Consider the following 22500-nt stretch of genomic DNA (forward strand, 5'->3'; position numbering starts at 1 on the left):
AGGTGGGGGTACATTAGTCTACATTAGAGAAGTTAGGCAAACATTCCCCCCCCCTTCTTTACACACACACACACACACACACACATACAATCTATCAATACACGTCATCTACGGTTGTAACAAGCATCCACACACCACGTCATTCCTCTTCACTAGACTTTTGGATTGTTAAGTTTGGCAGGCAGAGAAACACTTTATGAAGCTTTGTAAATAGAGACAGTTTATAAAGTTTTAGGTAGTAGAGCAGTTTATTAAGGTCGGTCTTCAGTAGAACAATTTATTAAGCTAAGTCATCAGTGGAACAGTTTATCAAGGTCAGTCATCAGCGGAACAGTTTATTAAGCTAAGTCATCAGTGGAACAGTTTATCAAGGTCAGTCATCAGTGGAACAGTTTATCAAGGTCAGTCATCAGTGGAACAGTTTATCAAGGTCAGTCATCAATGGAACAGTTTATCAAGGTCAGTCATCAATGGAACAGTTTATCAAGGTCAGTCATCAGTGGAACAGTTTATCAAGGTCAGTCATCAGTGGAACAGTTTATCAAGGTCAGTCATCAGTGGAACAGTTTATCAAGGTCAGTCATCAGTGGAACAGTTTATCAAGGTCAGTCATCAGCGGAACAGTTTATCAAGGTCAGTCATCAGTGGAACAGTTTATCAAGTCAGTCATCAGCGGAACAGTTTATCAAGGTCAGTCATCAGTGGAACAGTTTACAAAGTTCGATAAGTCATCGAAGAAAGGAACATGATAAGCTCAAGGTCAGACAGTGCCGGGTATATGTGTGTGGTGGGGAAACCCGCTCTGACTCATCAAAAATCTTTTCCCCAATGTTTTTCACAAATTTAATCTTTAAAATAAAATTAAGAAAACCCCTATGCCCTTAAAAATTTACTGTTTTAAAAATGAATTTCTCAAAATTTTATATTTTTTTCTTTCTTTTAATGGGATTATTGAAAATTAATGTCTATGGAATTCCTTTAAGAAAGAAAAAAAGGCTTCACTTGTCATTTGATTTCAATCAAAAAAAAAAGAGGAAGAAAAATTCAGGTCAGTTTTTTTTTTTCAAGCCCTCAAAAGCGGCATCTAAACCTTCTGAAAAGATTTTATTTTTAAACTCCCCCTCATTTTGTAAATTTTGGTGGTTTTGCGAGTTTTAACTTTCTTATGCGACAGTTTTGGATTCCCTCTATTTCCCTCTCGCTCCCAAAAGTTTCCCTTTTCGACACTTGGGGGAATGTGACGAACGTTGTAAACCTCTGCCAACAGTTTTTTTTAATAAATTCCAGGAGTTTTAAACCAGTGCCAACAGTTTTTTTTAATAAATTCCAGGAGTTTTAAACCAGTGCCAACAGTTTTTTTTTAATAAATTCCAGGATTTAAACCAGTGCCAACAGTTTTTTTTTAATAAATTCCAGGATTTTTTTAAACCTTGCCAAAGTTTTTTTTTAAAAAATTCCAGGATTTTTAAACCATTTTTTCCCAAAACATTTTTTTAAATAAATTTTCCCAGGAAAAGGGTTTTAAACCAGTGCCCAACGTTTTTTTTAAAAAATTGGGGTTTTTAAACCTTCCCAAACATTTTTTTTAAATTCCGGGAGTTTTAAAACCCATGCCAACAGTTTTTTTTTTAAATTTTAAATTCCGGGATTTTTTAAAAACCCCGGGTTCCCAACAGTTTTTTAATAAATTACAGGAGTTTTAAACCTCTGCCAAAAGTTTTTTAATAAATTCCGGGATTTTTTAAACCCCCATCCCAACCCAGTTTTTTAATTTTAAATTAAAAGGAGTTTTTAAACCTCTCCCCAACAGTTTTTTAAAAATTTCCCAGGAGTTTTTAAACCAGTCCCCAACATTTTTTTAAATTAAATTTTCCAGGAGAAAAAAAACCCCAGTGCCCCCAGTTTTTTTTTTTAATAAATTCCAGGAGTTTTAAACCAGTGCCAACAGTTTTTTAATAAATTACAGGAGTTTTAAACCAGTGCCAACAGTTTTTGTTAGAAGTTTTTCATATAGTATCTTAAAACCCTTTTAAATTTCCTCGAGGTAAAAGCCAGTGCCAACGGGGTTGTCAACCTCTGCCAACAATATCAAGCACCTGCTGGCAGTTTGAAGCTTCTAAGAACGTTTAAACCTCTCCCAGCAATTTTTCTTTAAACTGTTTTTCCAAAAAGTTTTTAAAGCAGCTGCAAAACCACTTATCTAAAGCCGGTTTCCGCCCAAAAAATTGGGTCAAAAAGTGGGGGCCCCAAGAAAATTTTCAAAAACCTAAATTTTCCTAAAGGGGTTCCTAATTTTCTTAAACCGGGTTGCCCAACAGTTTTTAAATTGTTACTTTTTAACCGGTTGTCCCCCGTTTTTTAACCGGTTTCCAAACAGGTTTTTAACCATTCCCTACGTTTCTTAACCGGTTGTCCTTTAAGTTTTTTAAACCCGGGCTGCCCTAAGTTTTTTTTAAACCGGTTTTTCCACAGTTTTTTTTTTAATTTTTTAAACCCAGGCCGGGTCCTACAGTTTCTTAACCGGTTGTCCTACAGTTTTTTAACCGGTTGTCCTACAGTTTTTTAACCGGCTGTCCTACATTTTTTCTTTAACCGGTTGCCCTAATTTTTTTACCGGGCCTATTTTTTTAACCCTCTGGTTCCCTACTTTTTCTTCCCTGCCTGAACCCGGGGCCCCCCCTGTGCCAAAATTTTTTATAAACTGAACGACCCCCAGTTTCTGAGTCGGTTGTCCGGTTTAATGTTGTAAAACAGGCCGCCCAGCTTTTCTTAAGGGGACCTCCCAACCATTTTTGGGGACGGAACCACCCCAAAAACAACATTGCACAGTTTCAGTGAGAGATCTACTTTACCTCGTGTGGCCTGTTCCTGGGTCTTCCTTTTGTGGGGCCTTTGTCTGTTTTTGGGAAAGGGGGCGGGGTCGACTCTCTCTCTCTCTCTCTCTCTCCTCTCTTCTCTCTCTCTCCTCTCTCTCTCCCCTTTTCTCTCTCCTCCGCAATTTGGAAACCCCTTTTATTTTTCAAGCAGTGTTAATGCCCAGACCCACCTCACGTGGAACCTTTGGGGTTTTCCGGGTGGTGGGTCTGGGTTTTTCTCCCACAAAAAGGCTGAAACCCCCTTTTAACAAATTTTTATATATATTTTTAAATATTAAAATATTTTTAATTTTTAATTTTAAAATAAAATTTTATTTTTAATATATATTTTTTTTTTTTTTTAAAACTATTCCCCAAATTTCCCCCGCCGTTGGGAAAAGGTTTTAGCGAAGAACAGGGAGGGGCCTTTGGGGGAATACCCTCCCCTGGCCCAAAATTCTTTTTCCCTTTTTTTGGGAAAATTAAAAAAAAAAAAAAACCGGAGGGGGGATTTCCACCCCCCCCCGCTCCCCCCCCTTTTAGTGCCTTCTACAAAAACGCGGGGAATACGGGGGAAAAAGTATTTTAACCCCCTATCCCCAGGGAAAAATATATATATATTATATATATATATTTATTTATTTATTTATATACCCCTTAGAAAAAAAAAGATAAAGATAAATGGTAATGTACGCGGAGGGGAAAAATTTGAAGGTTTAAGGGAAAAGAAATTTTTTTCTTGCGTAATACCCTTTTTTATTAGGGATGATCGGGACTTGGAAAGTCTTAAAGGGAAACCTTTAGTAATTTGGGGGAATGAATACACAAATACAGAACAGCCCAATTCGGAGGCTAGAACGACCCTTCGCTTTACCGCCCATCAGAAGCGCCCGTGGAGCAGCGTCAGGAGAAAAAAAGAAAAAAAAACATTTAAAAGAAAACCTGACGTATGGCTGAGGTCAGTCCCAGATGAACCGAGAATCTACAGTCATGTAATGCAGGGCGGGCCGCTGGGTAGAATAGTCTCATGCATCAAGCATGACGTACGGCGTGTGTGTGTGTGTGTGTGTGTGTGTGTGTGTGGATCCACCAGCTTCTTCCTCGCGGGGTGGCGTGCCGGCGCCACGCCACCCCGCGACCCTTATTGACCCTTGAAGCACACCCTGGCAGGATGAGGGGTGGGAGGGGGGGGGGGTGCGTGCGTGCGTGCGTGCGTGCGGTCTGCTGGGTAAGTGGATCAGCTCACTTCCGCCTCAGTTTATGTGGAGGAATGCCAAGAGCTGTGGCGGGATGGCTCTTGTGGAGGGGGTGAGGTGGTGGTGGTGGTGGTGTCGGTGTGTGTGTAGGTGTGTGTGTGTGTGTGTGTGTGTGTGTGTGTGTGTGTGTGTGTGTTGGATACACTCTGATTTTGACGTAGAGATCCAGACAGATGTCTTTATTAACGTATGTTGATACATTATCACCTACGATAAGATAATGGAGTATGACTAAAACATTATGTATGTTTAAAAGTCAAAATCAATTTTTACTTGGGAAGTAGTTGGTGCTGTTTATGTATTAAGTAATTTATGTATTTATTTATTTATTTATGTATCTTATATATTCACGTTATGGCTTGGAAGTAGTTGGTACTGTTTATATATTTAGCAATGTATCTATTTATTTATTTATTTATTTATCCTATATATTCACGTTGTGGCTTCGAAACTGTTATTATTTTTTTTGTGTCATTTTCTGTCATATTTCTCTCGTTCATGAGTAGCATGGAAGATTAGATTGTATGTCCAGGGGGAAAAAAAAAAGGGAGCGTAGCACTTTTAGCAGTACAGATTTTAGTGTGTGATTGCAACATTCAAACTGTTCACTCAAAGGCATTAAAGGGATGCTAATGAGAGCGGATTTGCATATCGGACGTTCGCACGTACATTTTAATTGCTGTCACTCAAATGTTGTGTGATAAAAAGATATATATATATATTCTTTCTTTTTTTTTCAAACTATTCGCCATTTCCCGCATCAGCGAGGTAGCGTTAAGAACAGAGGACTGGGCCTTTGAGGGAATACCCTCACCTGGCCCAATTCTCTGTTCCTTCTTTTGGAAAATTAAAAAAAAAAAAAAAAAAAGAGAGGGGAGGATTTCCAGCCCCCCGCTCCCTCCCCTTTTAGTCGCCTTCTACGACACGCAGGGAATACGTGGGAAGTATTCTTTCTCCCCTATCCCCAGGGATATATATATATATATATATATATATATATATATATATATATATATATATATATATATATATATATATATATATATATATATATATAAGTATGAAGTCTGTTGGGGATGAGAGAGCTTGGGAAGTGAGTCAGTTGTTGTTCGCTGATGATACAGCGCTGGCGGCGGATTCATGTGAGAAACTGCAGAAGCTGGTGACGGAGTTTGGTAAAGTGTGTGGAAGAAGAAAGTTAAGAGTAAATGTGAATAAGAGCAAGGTTATTAGGTACAGTAGGGTTGAGGGTCAAGTCAATTGGGAGGTGAGTTTGAATGGTGAAAAACTGGAGGAAGTGAAGTGTTTTAGATATCTGGGAGTGGATCTGTCAGCGGATGGAACCATGGAAGCGGAAGTGGATCATAGGGTGGGGGAGGGGGCGAAAATTTTGGGAGCCTTGAAAAATGTGTGGAAGTCGAGAACATTATCCCGGAAAGCAAAAATGGGTATGTTTGAAGGAATAGTAGTTCCAACAATGTTGTATGGTTGCGAGGCGTGGGCTATGGATAGAGTTGTGCGCAGGAGGATGGATGTGCTGGAAATGAGATGTTTGAGGACAATGTGTGGTGTGAGGTGGTTTGATCGAGTAAGTAACGTAAGGGTAAGAGAGATGTGTGGAAATAAAAAGAGCGTGGTTGAGAGAGCAGAAGAGGGTGTTTTGAAATGGTTTGGGCACATGGAGAGAATGAGTGAGGAAAGATTGACCAAGAGGATATATGTGTCGGAGGTGGAGGGAACGAGGAGAAAAGGGAGACCAAATTGGAGGTGGAAAGATGGAGTGAAAAAGATTTTGTGTGATCGGGGCCTGAACATGCAGGAGGGTGAAAGGAGGGCAAGGAATAGAGTGAATTGGAGCGATGTGGTATACAGGGGTTGACGTGCTGTCAGTGGATTGAATCAAGGCATGTGAAGCGTCCGGGGTAAACCATGGAAAGCTGTGTAGGTATGTATATTTCGTGTGTGGACGTGTGTATGTACATGTGTATGGGGGGGGGGGGGGTTGGGCCATTTCTTTCGTCTGTTTCCTTGCGCTACCTCGCAAACGCGGGAGACAGCGACAAAGTATTAAAAAAAAAAAAAAAAAAAAAAAAAATATATATATATATATATATATATATATATATATATATATATATATATATATATATATATATATTATATATATATATATATAATGTCTCCTTTGCATCTGCATTGGTTGATCAAACAACAGTTACCAGTTGCAACATAAGCGACTTCGGTAATTGGGATGGGTGGACGACCCCACAGGTCTTTGGTTATAGGGACCTGTTGCAAATGCCGTGAGGGGACGGTGCGTTTTGAGTGTATGGTGGTACTGGATGGAGGGGATAGAAGGTGGACCAGACTGGGGGCTTGTGGTGTGCTGTGGTGTTCCTGCGTGGAGCCGGATTGGTGTCAGCTGGTGGGATGGGTGGAGGTTTGAGAGGTCTCGAGGTGGCAGAGGTGGGAGTCGATGGGATTAGTCCCATTTGGTGAGATTTGGTGGCAGCCAGTGGGATTTACTGGGAGACTGTGTGAGGTTGGTGGTAACCCGTGGGGTTGGTGGAGAGGTCGCGGCTTGGGATAAGTCAGAGGGTTTGGGTGGGATGGGTCCAGTCTCTAGGGATGGGTGGGATTGGTGGAGAGGTCGCGGCTTGGGATAAGTCGGAGGGTTTGGGTGGGATGGGTACGGTCTCTTGGGATGGGTGGCTGCAGCCTGTGGGATTGGCGAAGAGGTCGCGACTTGGGGAAAGATCAAGAGGGTTTAGGTGGGATGGATGGGTCACGTCTTTTGGGACTGGGTAGCAGCCAGTAGGATTCTTAAGTGGTCGTGGCTAGGGATGGGCTGTGGTAGGTAGGTAGGGCATGCGTGAGTATGTAGGTAGTCGTAAGTGTGAGTGAGGGAGGGAGGGAGGAGGATGTTTTAGTAAGTATGGTATTGCCAAAGACTCTCGTCTCCCGAGTCGAGATGAATGACGCGCGCAACACACCCTCCGCCTCCCATTCTTCGTCAGGTCCGGCCGGCCGTCTTTTAGACCGGCCGTCTTCTCTTTATTGAAGGGACGTGGCCTTACAGATGATGAGCGGGGGGGGTCGAGGTCGGGGTCGGGGTCAGAGGTCGTGGCCCTCCAGCGAGGCTGGGAACTTACTGCTTAAAAAAACGAAGAGGGGAGAGAGAGAGAGAATCTTCATGATGCTGTGATGAAGAGAGAGAGAGAGAGAGAGAGAGAGAGAGAGAGAGAGAGAGAGAGAGAGAGAGAGAATGTGATCCTCTGAAGTCACGAATTATTCCGGTAATAAAGACATCTATCTTCACTTTACTCCCGATCGTGTGAGTGGTTAAGTTGACCGTGAGGTACGTGTGTGTGTGTGTGTGGGACCCCCATGCTGAACAACAGATAGGTGCTATTTCGCCGGCTTATTATCTTGAAGTGTCCCTCGGCCACCTTCCGGAGGGAGATTATAGGCCATATTCCCGTCCATGATGTATATATTTCCCGCGTCAGTGTCAGTGACAAGTGTGAGGTGCGTCAGCTGTGTCGCAGGGATGGCTGTCTTCGCCACCTGGATTACCATCGTAGGGTATATATATATATATATATATATATATATATATATATATATATATATATATATATATATATATATATCTGCCTCGTCTCTACAATACGTCGTTGTTGGTTTCGAGTAGCGTCTTGGTCTCTTGCGTGTCTCTGGTCGTGATTCACCTCACCGTCTATCTCTTGTCCGTCCCAGTTTACGTTGGTCGTGATGCGCCCTCAGCGTCTGTGTCTTGTCTGGCCTCAGTTTACGGTGGCGGTGGGTCGCCCTTGCAGCTTGTGAGCCCGGGAGCCAGACCTGACATCCCTGGGCGGCACTGTGTGTATATTCCCTGGCTGTGCTCTGTCCTCCTCCTCCTCCTCCTCCTCCGCCCTCCCCAGCTTGTGTCTGGCGAGGGTCTGTCCGTCGCGCTGTGCGCCACCCCACAACCCTCTTTTCTCTTCCTCCTCCACCACCCCACCAGGGGGTCGTCTGGGTTTGCGAAAATCTTGACTAAGTCTAGTTTTATGTATGATGCAGTCTTCGGACCTCCGACATGTGAAATATACCCTCAGTTTTGCTATTTTTGGGGTGTGAATTTCGACACTTACGGGTTGAAAGAGATGGTCATGGAGTAGATATTCTCGTCCATTTGTTATCCTTTGTGTCTCGGAAACATCTTTTTTTTCTTTTAAATCATTTTTGAATTGTCGGATCTTTTTACAGATTCTTTTTCAGCTGTCAGAATTGTTACTATTAAAACTGTAGGTGTTCAGTACTTTCATATTGATGTACCCGGGCGTGTCTGATGGTCCCCCAAGTGGGTAGGGTAGGGAAGAAGGTGTAACAGAAGGTCCCAAGTTTGGGGACGGCCCAGGAAGCGTACGAACCGTGAGTCCGGACACGTCGCGAGCGAGCGAGTACCAAACCACCTCACCCCACCTCACTCCGGCAGCGCCTGGGGATCCTTCTCTCCGGGACCCGTCCAAAGGAACGCTCCGGCGTCTGGCGCGGGTCTCTTAAAGCATCCCGTCTACTTAAGCTTATCACGGTACTTCCCCCTTTCGTCTGCTTAAGCTGTTCACTGAGGCTCTCTTCTGTCGTCTACAACATGTCGGGGAAGATGATAGGAAGTCACCAGCTACAGAGAGAGAGAGAGAGAGAGAGAGAGGTCAGTTACTCCACAAGCCAGTGTACCTACTGGCCGGCGTTGCGTAAGGAAACTCGCACGAGACACTTCCGTCGTAAATCAAGGAGCCGGGGAACGGAAAACGAGTCTACCCAAGGAATCGTGGAAATGACAATCGCCCCAAGATTTTACGGCCCGAATGTAAATGTAGGACACTGAGCTGAGCGCCCCCGTGTGACTGAACGCACCCATTGAGGGCCAAATGGTTTGGACTGCTGCGTGGAGTGAAGCGGAAGAGTTCCCGTCTAATGGAAGCCATCCTTTGTGGAGGTAAATAGCTAGATGGAGGCTCTCTCTCGCTCGTATCCAGAGAGTTACCATGGGTGGTTTTTTCCCCCCTCCTCCTCTACTTCACCTCGTCTCTCAACGACCTGTCGCCCCAGGGGACTTCTCCGTTGTTTTATGTACCACTGGGAAATAGTCCTGTACGCTAGTGTGTGATGTGCCGACAGGGTGGGTATTTGGCTCGACATGGGTTGGGATCCCGGGCGCGGCACTCGGCCCACAGCCAGACCCAGGTGTTCATCCTTATCTCAGGGGTGGTCGATGAATGAGTACCTGGCTTAGCCAGGGATCAGCCAAACTAACCTTTGCTATAAAGCTATATATATATATATATATATATATATATATATATATATATATATATATATATATATATATAGCAAGTACTTGTCTTAATCATGTACATAGAAGTAAATTTCTTCTTGATTGTCCACTAGGTTTCCCATCATGGTGTAGGCTACGGCCTTACCCATGTCTGGGTCAAAGATCAGACCCAGTACCCTAGTCAGATCTTCACCAAACATCGTCTTTTTCTCGCACAGAATCATATACCGATTCTCTCTCTCTCTCTCTCTCTCTCTCTCTCTCTCTCTCTCTCTCTCTCTCTCTCTCTCTCTCTCTCTCTCTCTCTCTCTCCCTAGCCATCTTTCCAGAGAGGAATGATGAAGATTTTTCCTCCAGTCTCGATGGCCAGCGTAACCTTTCAAACTGTAGGTCCTCCTCGGCGACTTCGTAGGGACTTCGATGTCAACCGACCCTTATGAGGGAAGACAGTGCGAACCCCCATGTCGAGAACAAGCGGCTTTACATAGACAGTGTGTCGTCTGAAACACTCCCCCCCTCCAACATGGTCAGGAACATTCTCCCTGGGATTTCGTCAGGAAAGAAAAGAAAGAAAAGAATCCCCTTAGTTCGTCGTCCACAACATCCCCTCTGGCATGCCCCACCTCTCCCTCCGGCTCATCATCGAGATGGTGGGTCCGCCTCGCCATAACCCCTGTGGACTCTGGCCCGCCTCTCTGGGGTCCTCACGCCCCTCTTCCTCCCGCTCTGTTATTCTGCTCTTTCCTTCCAGATTTTCCCCTCCACTTTGTCTTAGTTCTTCTGTCTTTAGTTTTCGTACTGCTTCCACCTCCTCCTCCTCCTCCTCCTTCTTCTTCTTCTTCTTCTTCTTTCTTGAGATTGTTTTCTTTGTCTTTTTTTCAGTGTCCCTTTCTCGCTTGTGGGCGTATGGTAAACTATAATGTAAACCACCAACTCAGTGTAGTATACTATGATGTAAACACCGTGTGGAAGTGTGGTAAACCATGATATAAATAAACAGGTTTAGTAAACCATGAAGTAAACGTCTGCATGTGTGGTAAACCATAATGCAAACTTGTGGGAAATCTGTAGCAGCCATACTGAAGCGTGGGTTTACCTCACCCGAAGGCTACACTTCTTCCGTACAGTAACAGTTTACTGTTCCTTGTGTGTGTGTGTGTGTGTGTGTGTGTGTGTGTTGCAACCATACCATCACTGATATTATATTTGTTTTATGATACGTATCTTTAGAAGTATTATGCTGAATGTATATTAACAATAATACACATTATGTATAGAATCTTCAGCAGTATTGGTCTGTGTAGATATGGTGTAGATTTCTTAGGCTATTCACAGTTCGTCTCTGACGTCTACATAGGCTTGAGTATAACACTCACTTCCCTTATATATGCAGAAGAAAGGCGAGTGTGCAATGCCTTTCATACTCAAATATCTTCGTTAAGTTTTCCTTGACGCTCATTATATATATATATATATATATATATATATATATATATATATATATATATATATATATATATATATATATATATATCAATTATGTTTAATAAACGAATACCATAATGTTCAAGCGTGGACCGGAAGCAAGGGTAAATGATACACCAAGCGAAGGAATCAGCGGGAGACCATGGAGGCCCACAGGGGGCGTCTCAGTTACCAACTAGGCGTTATGAGCGAACACGGCGGTTGGTACTCGGGTTGCGGGTCTGGGGAGGAGGAGGCCCTGACGTCACGCGTTGTTGTCAGTACTGCTTGGACAGTGATGATGTGAAGATGGCATACTGTGGTCTTCCGTTGTTTTTTTATTTGGATATCTTAAAGACGTTTTAGCGAAGAGGATTATTACTGGTGTTTTTTTTTTTTTTTATAAAGATGACATCGGAGACTGTTTCAGACCTTATCGTAAGTTTGATAAAGAGTAGCAAGTTGATAGTGGTTGGAAGTAGCGATCGAATGGTATTTTAGTAATCATTTTGGAATATATTATAGACCAGGGAGGGATTATGTAGTCTCGGTAAATAATATCGATAAATAGAAGCCACGAATTAGGTCATGTTTGAATGAGAGAAGATGTGTGGAGTGGCAGCAGCCAGGAGTAAAAGACGTGTAGTGGGGGAGGGCCATGAAGATCATGGCAAACGAGAGGGGTGGTATATTAACGTAAGAGTTCGGGGAAAAACACTTTTTGAAATACGCCATCTCCACGAGACCTTTTGACCTGACCTCCAGAGGGAGCCGAGATTAAATCTTATTCATGATTATATAATTTGGTCAGTTCATTAGCGTTCATGTCGAAAGACAACGTTACGAACACAACCCACCAGCAATTAGATGGAATTACGTTGCCCGTAGCAGTTACACGTGTATTTCCCAGACGACATCTCGAAATTAAAAGCTAGATCAAGGCTGGTGGAGACATTGTCCATGGCTACAGCACTCCCGCGAACTATCATCAAACTCGTTAATGTAGCATAATTGCCTTTGTAATTGGCATCATAAGTGTAAGGAGTTCATTGATACGTTTGGCAAACTTACCCATAACGTTGCTTCTGTGTTAAGCCTTTTAACTACATACTACTGTCTTATGTGTTAAGCCTTTAACTACATACTACTGTCTTATGTGTTAGCCTTTAACCACATACCACTGTCTTATGTGTTAGCCTTTAACCGCATACCACTGTCTTATGTGTTAGCCTTTAACTACATACTACTGTCTTATGTGTTGAGCCTTTAACTACATACTACTGTCTTATGTGTTAGCCTTTAACTACATACTACTGTCTTATGTGTTAGCCTTTAACTACATACTACTGTCTTATGTGTTAAGCCTTTAACTACATACTACTGTCTTATGTGTTAGCCTTTTACCACATACTACTGTCTTATGTATTAGCCTTTAACCACATACTACTGTCTTATGTGTTAAGCCTTTAACTACATACTACTGTCTTCTGTGTTAGCCTTTAACCACATACTACTGTCTTATGTGTTAGCCTTTAACCACATACTACTGTCTTATGTGTTAAGCCTTTAACTACATACTACTGTCTTCTGTGTTAGCCTTTAACCACATACTACTGTCTTATGTGGAACGTAAGATTCTTGATCTGCCATTCTTTATTCTTTTTATCGTTTATTATATTCCTCGTTAATGTAGGCAACCTTTTAGTTACTATTTTTGCCAGTTCCATTGTAAATATTTTTTCTTATGAGTCATACATCAATATCCTAAGTTTATCTTTCCGTTTAGTGGAATATTTCTGTGCACTTTCTCTCTCTCTTTTTTTTCTTTAACTTTTTAAATTTAGCAGAATTTTATTTTTCTTATAGTTATTATAGCGTCCCACTCTCCACCTCGTTTTCTAATTTACTTCATGAATGATACCGTAATCACGGTCCGATTTTTTCTCCTTTTTTTTTTTTTTTTTTTTACAGGAACAAAAAAAGTATGTTATACTTCCGGGATGTCAGCTCTTATGAATAGTTCATTTTAGCGTCTGGCGATAAGAATTGATTTTCTCTTAACGTTTCATGTTCCTGGATTTGATTATTTTTTTTCTTTTTTTTTTTTTGAAAGGTTCTGTACCTTTTGTGCTATCAGATTATCCGTCAATTGAATCATTTCATTACGTAAAGATTACGAGAGCAGTGAAAGACCACCGCGCTAATTAATAAGAATAAGTAATTAGACTCTCTCTCTCTCTCTCTCTCTCTCTCTCTCTCTCTCTCTCTCTCTCTCGTCGTGAAAGATTTTTAAAACATATTGTAACATGATAAGACCTCATTATCTTGAAGAAGAGTTGACTTTTAAAGAGATTTTGACGTAGAATCGATACCGCTTGGTACCAGCTCTGGCGAGATGGTGTACCATACGGTACGGTACGACTCTCGAGCACGACGGTACAGTCCTTGGGGCACGGCGGTACGACCCTTACGCGTGTCGGTCTAGCCTCGCCTTTTGACCAGATCCTGAGAGGTCAGGTCAAAGACGAAGGCCACCACATACCCTAGGATCGTGCTCAAGGGGTCGTACCGTCTCGCTCAAGGGTCGTACCGTCTCGCTCAAGGGGTCGTACCGTCTCGCTCAAGGGGTCGTACCGTCTCGCTCAAGGGGTCGTACCGTCTCGCTCAAGGGGTCGTACCATCTCGCTCAAGGGGGTCGTACCGTCTCGCTCAAGGGGGTCGTACCGTCTCTCTCAAGGGGTCGTACCATCTCGCTCAAGGGGGTCGTACCGTCTCGCTCAAGGGGTCGTACCGTCTCGCTCAAGGGGTCGTACCGTCTCGCTCAAGGGGGTCGTACCGTCTCGCTCAAGGGGGTCGTACCGTCTCGCTCAAGGGGTCGTACCGTGTCGTACCGTTGTGCTGAAGGGGTTGCACCGTCATGCTCAAGGGGGTCGTATTATTGTGGCCTAGTAGATAAATTGGCGTTGGCGAGGTCGCTTAGGTGACCCTGTGATAATGTGCGAGGCGATCCCCTTTTCATTTTACATCTGACGGGTAGAAACAATATGGTGACACCACCCCACCTCCAGGTCCTCTCTCTCGTCTCTTACTACCGTTCTCTCGTGCCGGAGTCATGGTGACTAAGTTTCATACTCATTTCCTGGACTAACTTATTTATGTTTTTATTCTCCTTTTGATAGAGTTTGAGCTGGATGCAGAGGGGCACTACTATCCTGTCTGTTAGGGGGTAAATCGAAAAGTCCCCCCCACCCCACAAACCCCACCCCCACAACCTGAAATTTTTAATGGGTTGGGGTGAGGTCCTCCACACACACACACACACACACACACACACACACACACTACCACCCCACCGGTCTAGCCAGGAAGTGGGTGGTGGGTGGCGGGTCCAGTTAGTGGGTGCTTGTGTCATGGCAATGAGTCCCCCATTATGGGGGAAGGGGAGGGTGAGCCCCATGGTGTCCTTTATATGTTGAGGCTTTTCTGTCGCCACTCGTCGGCTATTTGGGACACGGGTTGGGTTTATACTAATGATCAATGCACATGACATGAAGTAAGAAATAATCAACTACTTATACTAATACTGCTACTGCCTTATACTACCACTACTACGAGTAAACGAGTTATTAGGTTATTAGATCAGTTCCAGCCTAGTTATTCAGCAGTGTAAACACCTCATTCATCGTGATCTTGACTGGAATCTATGTCTTGGTATCGGGTCTGTAAGTATGAGAAGTCTGAAGCTTAATGAGCAGTGAACCTTTTGAGTAATACGGACAAGTGAATCGTTTTTTCTATGGCAATGACGGTCATAATCCATCGAATCTCAAGTGGTTCATTTCGATGCGCTTCGGTGTTTCGAAATGCAGAGGTCGAGGACTCGAACTCGTGTTTACCACCCCGCGCCAAGTGGGTTGCTGCGTAACTGGGAACGGATGAGAGAGAAGACTGACTCTCTCTCTCTCTCTCTCTCTCTCTCTCTCTTCTCTCTCTCTCTCTCTGCCTTGCCGTGAGTAAATAGGATTCTCATAGTTATAATTGGCCGTCATTCTGGGGAGGTAATGTAGTTAGTGGGTCTTGATGACACAGGCAAGATGGAGAAGTTTGTCTTGCCTGCTTGGTTTAGATCAACTCTTGTTATCTTCTCCTGTTGGTTTAGATCATCTCTTGTCATCTTCTCCTGTTGGTTTAGATGAACTCTTGTTATCTTCTCTGTTGGTTTAGATCATCTCTTGTCATCTTCTCTGTTGGTTTAGATCAACTCTTGTTATCTTCTCCTGTTGTTTAGATCAACTCTTGTTATCTTCTCCTGTTGTTTAGATCAACTCTTGTTATCTTCTCTGTTGGTTTAGATCATCTCTTGTCATCTTCTCCTGTTGGTTTAGATGAACTCTTGTTATCTTCTCCTGTTGGTTTAGATGAACTCTTGTTATCTTCTCTGTTGGTTTAGATCATCTCTTGTCATCTTCTCTGTTGGTTTAGATCATCTCTTGTCATCTTCTCCTGTTGGTTTAGATCATCTCTTGTCATCTTCTCCTGTTGGTTTAGATCATCTCTTGTCATCTTCTCTGTTGGTTTAGATCAACTCTTGTTATCTTCTCCTGTTGGTTTAGATGAACTCTTGTTATCTTCTCCTGTTGGTTTAGATGAACTCTTGTTATCTTCTCTGTTGGTTTAGATCATCTCTTGTCATCTTCTCTGTTGGTTTAGATCATCTCTTGTCATCTTCTCCTGTTGGTTTAGATCATCTCTTGTCATCTTCTCTGTTGGTTTAGATCAACTCTTGTTATCTTCTCCTGTTGGTTTAGATCATCTCTTGTCATCTTCTCCTGTTGGTTTAGATCAACTCTTGTTATCTTCTCCTGTTGTTTAGATCAACTCTTGTTATCTTCTCTGTTGGTTTAGATCAACTCTTGTTATCTTCTCCTGTTGGTTTAGATGAACTCTTGTTATCTTCTCCTGTTGTTTAGATCAACTCTTGTTATCTTCTCCTGTTGTTTAGATCAACTCTTGTTATCTTCTCTGTTGGTTTAGATCAACTCTTGTTATCTTCTCTGTTGGTTTAGATCAACTCTTGTTATCTTCTCCTGTTGTTTAGATCAACTCTTGTTATCTTCTCTGTTGGTTTAGATCAACTCTTGTTATCTTCTCCTGTTGGTTTAGATCATCTCTTGTCATCTTCTCCTGTTGGTTTAGATCAACTCTTGTTATCTTCTCCTGTTGGTTTAGATCAACTCTTGTTATCTTCTCCTGTTGGTTTAGATCATCTCTTGTCATCTTCTCCTGTTGGTTTAGATCAACTCTTGTTATCTTCTCCTGTTGGTTTAGATCATCTCTTGTTATCTTCTCCTGTTGGTTTAGATGAACTCTTGTTATCTTCTCCTGTTGGTTTAGATGAACTCTTGTTATCTTCTCCTGTTGGTTTAGATCAACTCTTGTTATCTTCTCCTGTTGGTTTAGATGAACTCTTGTTATCTTCTCCTGTTGGTTTAGATGAACTCTTGTTATCTTCTCCTGTTGTTTAGATCAACTCTTGTTATCTTCTCTGTTGGTTTAGATCATCTCTTGTCATCTTCTCTGTTGGTTTAGATCAACTCTTGTTATCTTCTCCTGTTGTTTAGATCAACTCTTGTTATCTTCTCCTGTTGGTTTAGATCATCTCTTGTCATCTTCTCCTGTTGGTTTAGATCATCTCTTGTTATCTTCTCCTGTTGGTTTAGATCAACTCTTGTTATCTTTCCTGTTGGTTTAGATGAACTCTTGTTATCTTCTCCTGTTGTTTAGATCAACTCTTGTTATCTTCTCCTGTTGGTTTAGATGAACTCTTGTTATCTTCTCCTGTTGGTTTAGATGAACTCTTGTTATCTTCTCTGTTGGTTTAGATCAACTCTTGTTATCTTCTCCTGTTGTTTAGATCAACTCTTGTTATCTTCTCCTGTTGTTTAGATCAACTCTTGTTATCTTTCCTGTTGGTTTAGATGAACTCTTGTTATCTTCTCCTGTTGTTTAGATCAACTCTTGTTATCTTCTCCTGTTGTTTAGATCAACTCTTGTTATCTTCTCCTGTTGTTTAGATCAACTCTTGTTATCTTCTCCTGTTGGTTTAGATGAACTCTTGTTATCTTCTCCTGTTGGTTTAGATCATCTCTTGTCATCTTCTCTGTTGGTTTAGATCATCTCTTGTCATCTTCTCCTGTTGGTTTAGATGAACTCTTGTTATCTTCTCCTGTTGGTTTAGATGAACTCTTGTTATCTTTCCTGTTGGTTTAGATCAACTCTTGTTATCTTCTCCTGTTGTTTAGATCAACTCTTGTTATCTTCTCCTGTTGGTTTAGATCATCTCTTGTCATCTTCTCCTGTTGGTTTAGATCAACTCTTGTTATCTTCTCCTGTTGGTTTAGATGAACTCTTGTTATCTTCTCCTGTTGTTTAGATCAACTCTTGTTATCTTCTCCTGTTGGTTTAGATCAACTCTTGTTATCTTCTCCTGTTGTTTAGATCAACTCTTGTTATCTTCTCCTGTTGGTTTAGATGAACTCTTGTTATCTTCTCTGTTGGTTTAGATCATCTCTTGTCATCTTCTCCTGTTGGTTTAGATGAACTCTTGTTATCTTCTCCTGTTGGTTTAGATGAACTCTTGTTATCTTCTCCTGTTGGTTTAGATCAACTCTTGTTATCTTCTCCTGTTGGTTTAGATCATCTCTTGTCATCTTCTCTGTTGGTTTAGATCATCTCTTGTCATCTTCTCTGTTGGTTTAGATCATCTCTTGTCATCTTCTCCTGTTGGTTTAGATGAACTCTTGTTATCTTCTCCTGTTGGTTTAGATGAACTCTTGTTATCTTCTCTGTTGGTTTAGATCAACTCTTGTTATCTTCTCCTGTTGGTTTAGATCATCTCTTGTCATCTTCTCCTGTTGGTTTAGATGAACTCTTGTTATCTTCTCTGTTGGTTTAGATCAACTCTTGTTATCTTCTCCTGTTGGTTTAGATGAACTCTTGTTATCTTCTCCTGTTGGTTTAGATGAACTCTTGTTATCTTCTCTGTTGGTTTAGATCAACTCTTGTTATCTTCTCTGTTGGTTTAGATCAACTCTTGTTATCTTCTCCTGTTGGTTTAGATGAACTCTTGTTATCTTCTCTGTTGGTTTAGATCAACTCTTGTTATCTTCTCTGTTGGTTTAGATCATCTCTTGTCATCTTCTCTGTTGGTTTAGATCAACTCTTGTTATCTTCTCCTGTTGGTTTAGATGAACTCTTGTTATCTTCTCCTGTTGGTTTAGATCATCTCTTGTCATCTTCTCTGTTGGTTTAGATCAACTCTTGTTATCTTCTCCTGTTGTTTAGATCAACTCTTGTTATCTTCTCCTGTTGGTTTAGATCAACTCTTGTTATCTTCTCCTGTTGGTTTAGATCAACTCTTGTTATCTTCTCCTGTTGGTTTAGATGAACTCTTGTTATCTTCTCCTGTTGTTTAGATCAACTCTTGTTATCTTCTCTGTTGGTTTAGATCAACTCTTGTTATCTTCTCCTGTTGGTTTAGATCAACTCTTGTTATCTTCTCCTGTTGGTTTAGATGAACTCTTGTTATCTTCTCCTGTTGTTTAGATCAACTCTTGTTATCTTCTCCTGTTGGTTTAGATCAACTCTTGTTATCTTCTCCTGTTGTTTAGATCAACTCTTGTTATCTTCTCCTGTTGGTTTAGATGAACTCTTGTTATCTTCTCTGTTGGTTTAGATCAACTCTTGTTATCTTCTCCTGTTGGTTTAGATCAACTCTTGTTATCTTCTCCTGTTGGTTTAGATCATCTCTTGTCATCTTCTCTGTTGGTTTAGATCATCTCTTGTCATCTTCTCTGTTGGTTTAGATCATCTCTTGTCATCTTCTCCTGTTGGTTTAGATGAACTCTTGTTATCTTCTCCTGTTGGTTTAGATGAACTCTTGTTATCTTCTCCTGTTGTTTAGATCAACTCTTGTTATCTTCTCTGTTGGTTTAGATCATCTCTTGTCATCTTCTCCTGTTGGTTTAGATCATCTCTTGTCATCTTCTCCTGTTGGTTTAGATCAACTCTTGTTATCTTCTCCTGTTGGTTTAGATCAACTCTTGTTATCTTCTCCTGTTGGTTTAGATCATCTCTTGTCATCTTCTCCTGTTGGTTTAGATCATCTCTTGTCATCTTCTCCTGTTGGTTTAGATCAACTCTTGTTATCTTCTCCTGTTGGTTTAGATCATCTCTTGTCATCTTCTCCTGTTGGTTTAGATGAACTCTTGTTATCTTCTCCTGTTGGTTTAGATCATCTCTTGTCATCTTCTCCTGTTGGTTTAGATCATCTCTTGTCATCTTCTCCTGTTGGTTTAGATCAACTCTTGTTATCTTCTCCTGTTGGTTTAGATCAACTCTTGTTATCTTCTCCTGTTGGTTTAGATCATCTCTTGTCATCTTCTCCTGTTGGTTTAGATCATCTCTTGTCATCTTCTCCTGTTGGTTTAGATCATCTCTTGTCATCTTCTCCTGTTGGTTTAGATCATCTCTTGTCATCTTCTCCTGTTGGTTTAGATCAACTCTTGTTATCTTCTCCTGTTGGTTTAGATCATCTCTTGTCATCTTCTCCTGTTGGTTTAGATGAACTCTTGTTATCTTCTCCTGTTGTTTAGATCAACTCTTGTTATCTTCTCCTGTTGGTTTAGATCATCTCTTGTCATCTTCTCTGTTGGTTTAGATCATCTCTTGTCATCTTCTCTGTTGGTTTAGATCATCTCTTGTCATCTTCTCCTGTTGGTTTAGATGAACTCTTGTTATCTTCTCCTGTTGGTTTAGATGAACTCTTGTTATCTTCTCCTGTTGGTTTAGATGAACTCTTGTTATCTTCTCCTGTTGGTTTAGATGAACTCTTGTTATCTTCTCCTGTTGGTTTAGATCAACTCTTGTTATCTTCTCCTGTTGGTTTAGATCAACTCTTGTTATCTTCTCCTGTTGGTTTAGATCAACTCTTGTTATCTTCTCCTGTTGGTTTAGATCAACTCTTGTTATCTTCTCCTGTTGGTTTAGATCAACTCTTGTTATCTTCTCCTGTTGGTTTAGATGAACTCTTGTTATCTTCTCCTGTTGGTTTAGATCAACTCTTGTTATCTTCTCCTGTTGGTTTAGATCAACTCTTGTTATCTTCTCCTTTTGGTTTAGATGAACTCTTGTTATCTTCTCCTGTTGGTTTAGATCAACTCTTGTTATCTTCTCCTGTTGGTTTAGATCAACTCTTGTTATCTTCTCCTGTTGGTTTAGATCAACTCTTGTTATCTTCTCCTGTTGGTTTAGATGAACTCTTGTTATCTTCTCCTGTTGGTTTAGATCAACTCTTGTTATCTTCTCCTGTTGGTTTAGATCAACTCTTGTTATCTTCTCCTGTTGGTTTAGATGAACTCTTGTTATCTTCTCCTGTTGGTTTAGATCAACTCTTGTTATCTTCTCCTGTTGGTTCAGATCAACTCTTGTTATCTTCTCCTGTTGGTTTAGATCAACTCTTGTTATCTTCTCCTGTTGGTTTAGATCAACTCTTGTTATCTTCTCCTGTTGGTTCAGATCAACTCTTGTTATCTTCTCCTGTTGGTTTAGATGAACTCTTGTCATCTTCTCCTGTTGGTTTAGACCCACCGTGTTATCTTTGTGGTTCAGATCAACCGTTGGTATCTTCTGTTGTTGGTTCAGATCCAGTGTAATAGAATTTCTGAAAGTGTGTGGTCATCTGGTGGCGAAGAACAAACAGGACTGACAGCTCGAATGAGGATCTATGTGTGTGTGTGTGTGTGTGTGTGTGTGTGTGTGTGTGTGTGTGTCTGTGTGTGTGTGTGTGTGTGTCTGTGTGTGTGTCTGTGTGTGTGTGTCTGTGTCTGTGTGTGTGTGTGTGTGTGTGTGTTGTTTATAGAGGAGAGGTTGTTTGCTAGGGCTGCTGGTCTGTTCCAGGGTGTTCCCCGTCCATTTTTCTGTGTCGGGTTGAGAGCTTTAAGAGAAGAATGACTTGCTGGATCCGCCCCCAAGAATTCTCCCACCTCAGCGTCTTTCTCAAGGCTAGGCTAGGCTAGGCTAGGCTAGGCTAGGCTAGGCTAGGCTAGGCTTGGCTTGGCTTGGCTAGGTTAGGCTAGGCTTGGCTAGGCTAGGCTAGGCTAGGCTAGGCTTGGCTTGGGGCCAATCCTCTGGTTAGCAAACATTTGTATTTTGGAGTGTAAGTCTCCACGATTGTGAAGAAGAGATCTTGTGGCCGACCAGTTCTCCACACATATACTGGACTCTACCAGTAAACCGGCCTGGCCTGCTTACCTCCTCCTCCTCCGCCAGCTGCCCGGCACCCAGTCCACTACCAGTACCCCCGCCAGTCCACCACCAGTACCCCGCCAGTCCACCTGTTGTGTTCCCCGAGTCAGGCATGTCTCCGGTAATTGCATGTTCTCTCCTCTGGAATCGATGATGCGCCTCTCTCTCTCTCTCTCTCTCTCTCTCTCTCTCTCTCTCTCTCTCTCTCTCTCTCTCTCTCTCTCTCTCTCTCTCTCTCTCTCTCTCTCTCTCAGTGTTCCCTTCCATAGTCCTCGTTTGAGGTGTTGTACCTCACTTGCCACAAAGAGAACCCTTGGTCGTTTTCTTCTTGTTTCGTGGCACACACACGAATGCCACGTCTTTCATGAATTATCCCAAAAGAAGCACTGAGAACTCACTCCACGACACGAATACCACAGCGTTCGTGAACTATTCGTAATAAGGGCACTAGAAATCTCGGGCTTTTCGTGGTGTGGGAAACGGAGCGAAACAACGAACCACAAATGGAAACTTTGACAATCTCGACGCATCGAACTACGAAACCGAGACAGCGAATCACTGCTCGACACACCATTTCCTCTGTTTGAAGCACCGGGCCGCCGCTTGTTGACACGCCAGTCCATCTCACGGAACAGTGAGACGCTTCACGACGCACCAACCCATATCTCGAAGCAGCGAACGAAACCGCCGTGCGAAAAGCATATATAGTTCATGCAGACCTTAGGGACTCGAGACGCCAGGAAGACCCAGACGTGACTTAGGGGTAGACCTACCTTAGTTTACCGTCTGGGGTTTACTTACCAAGATGTGGTTTACAGTGTTCAAGTTCCGTATTCGTAGTGGTAGTGTGGGATTTACTCTCGTTCGGGTCAGTTGGATTATGATCGTTTCTACCTGGATATTCGGGTATTATTCAACATATATATATATATATATATATATATATATATATATATATATATATATATATATATATATATATATATATTGGAAAGGATCACAATTTTGCGCGTGATCAAGATATTCCTATGAGTCCACGGGGAAATGATATGATTATTACACGAAAGTGCACTTGGGAACTTTTCGTGTTTCATTTTCCCCGTGGACATAGGAATATATATATATATATATATATATATATATATATATATATATATATATATATATATATATATATATATATATATCACACACCAATATTTTTATTTCAGTGCCATGTTGTATTTTGGTCTTAATGTGAAAGTTTTGTGTCCAGTTGTTCTGTTGGTGTTGGAGGCCC

General features: G+C 41.8%; 1 protein-coding gene across 2 annotated transcripts in view; it reads left to right on the forward strand.

Annotated features, from left to right (window-relative positions):
- LOC139754283 (uncharacterized) overlaps nucleotides 1-22500 on the forward strand; it is a 245920-nt gene that overhangs the window by 156381 nt on the left and 67039 nt on the right. The window contains exon 1 of one of the 2 annotated variants that reach the window (XM_071671675.1): nucleotides 11219-11354. The exons of the other annotated variant lie outside the window; for it this stretch is intronic. The gene's annotated coding sequence lies outside the window, so the exon portion shown is untranslated. Of the gene's footprint in view, nucleotides 1-11218; nucleotides 11355-22500 lie in introns of those variants that run through there. 2 annotated transcript variants of the gene reach the window in all.

This window comes from Panulirus ornatus, chromosome 2, assembly GCF_036320965.1.
Source record: "Panulirus ornatus isolate Po-2019 chromosome 2, ASM3632096v1, whole genome shotgun sequence".
In the NCBI taxonomy this organism is placed as follows: Eukaryota; Metazoa; Arthropoda; class Malacostraca; order Decapoda; family Palinuridae; genus Panulirus; species Panulirus ornatus.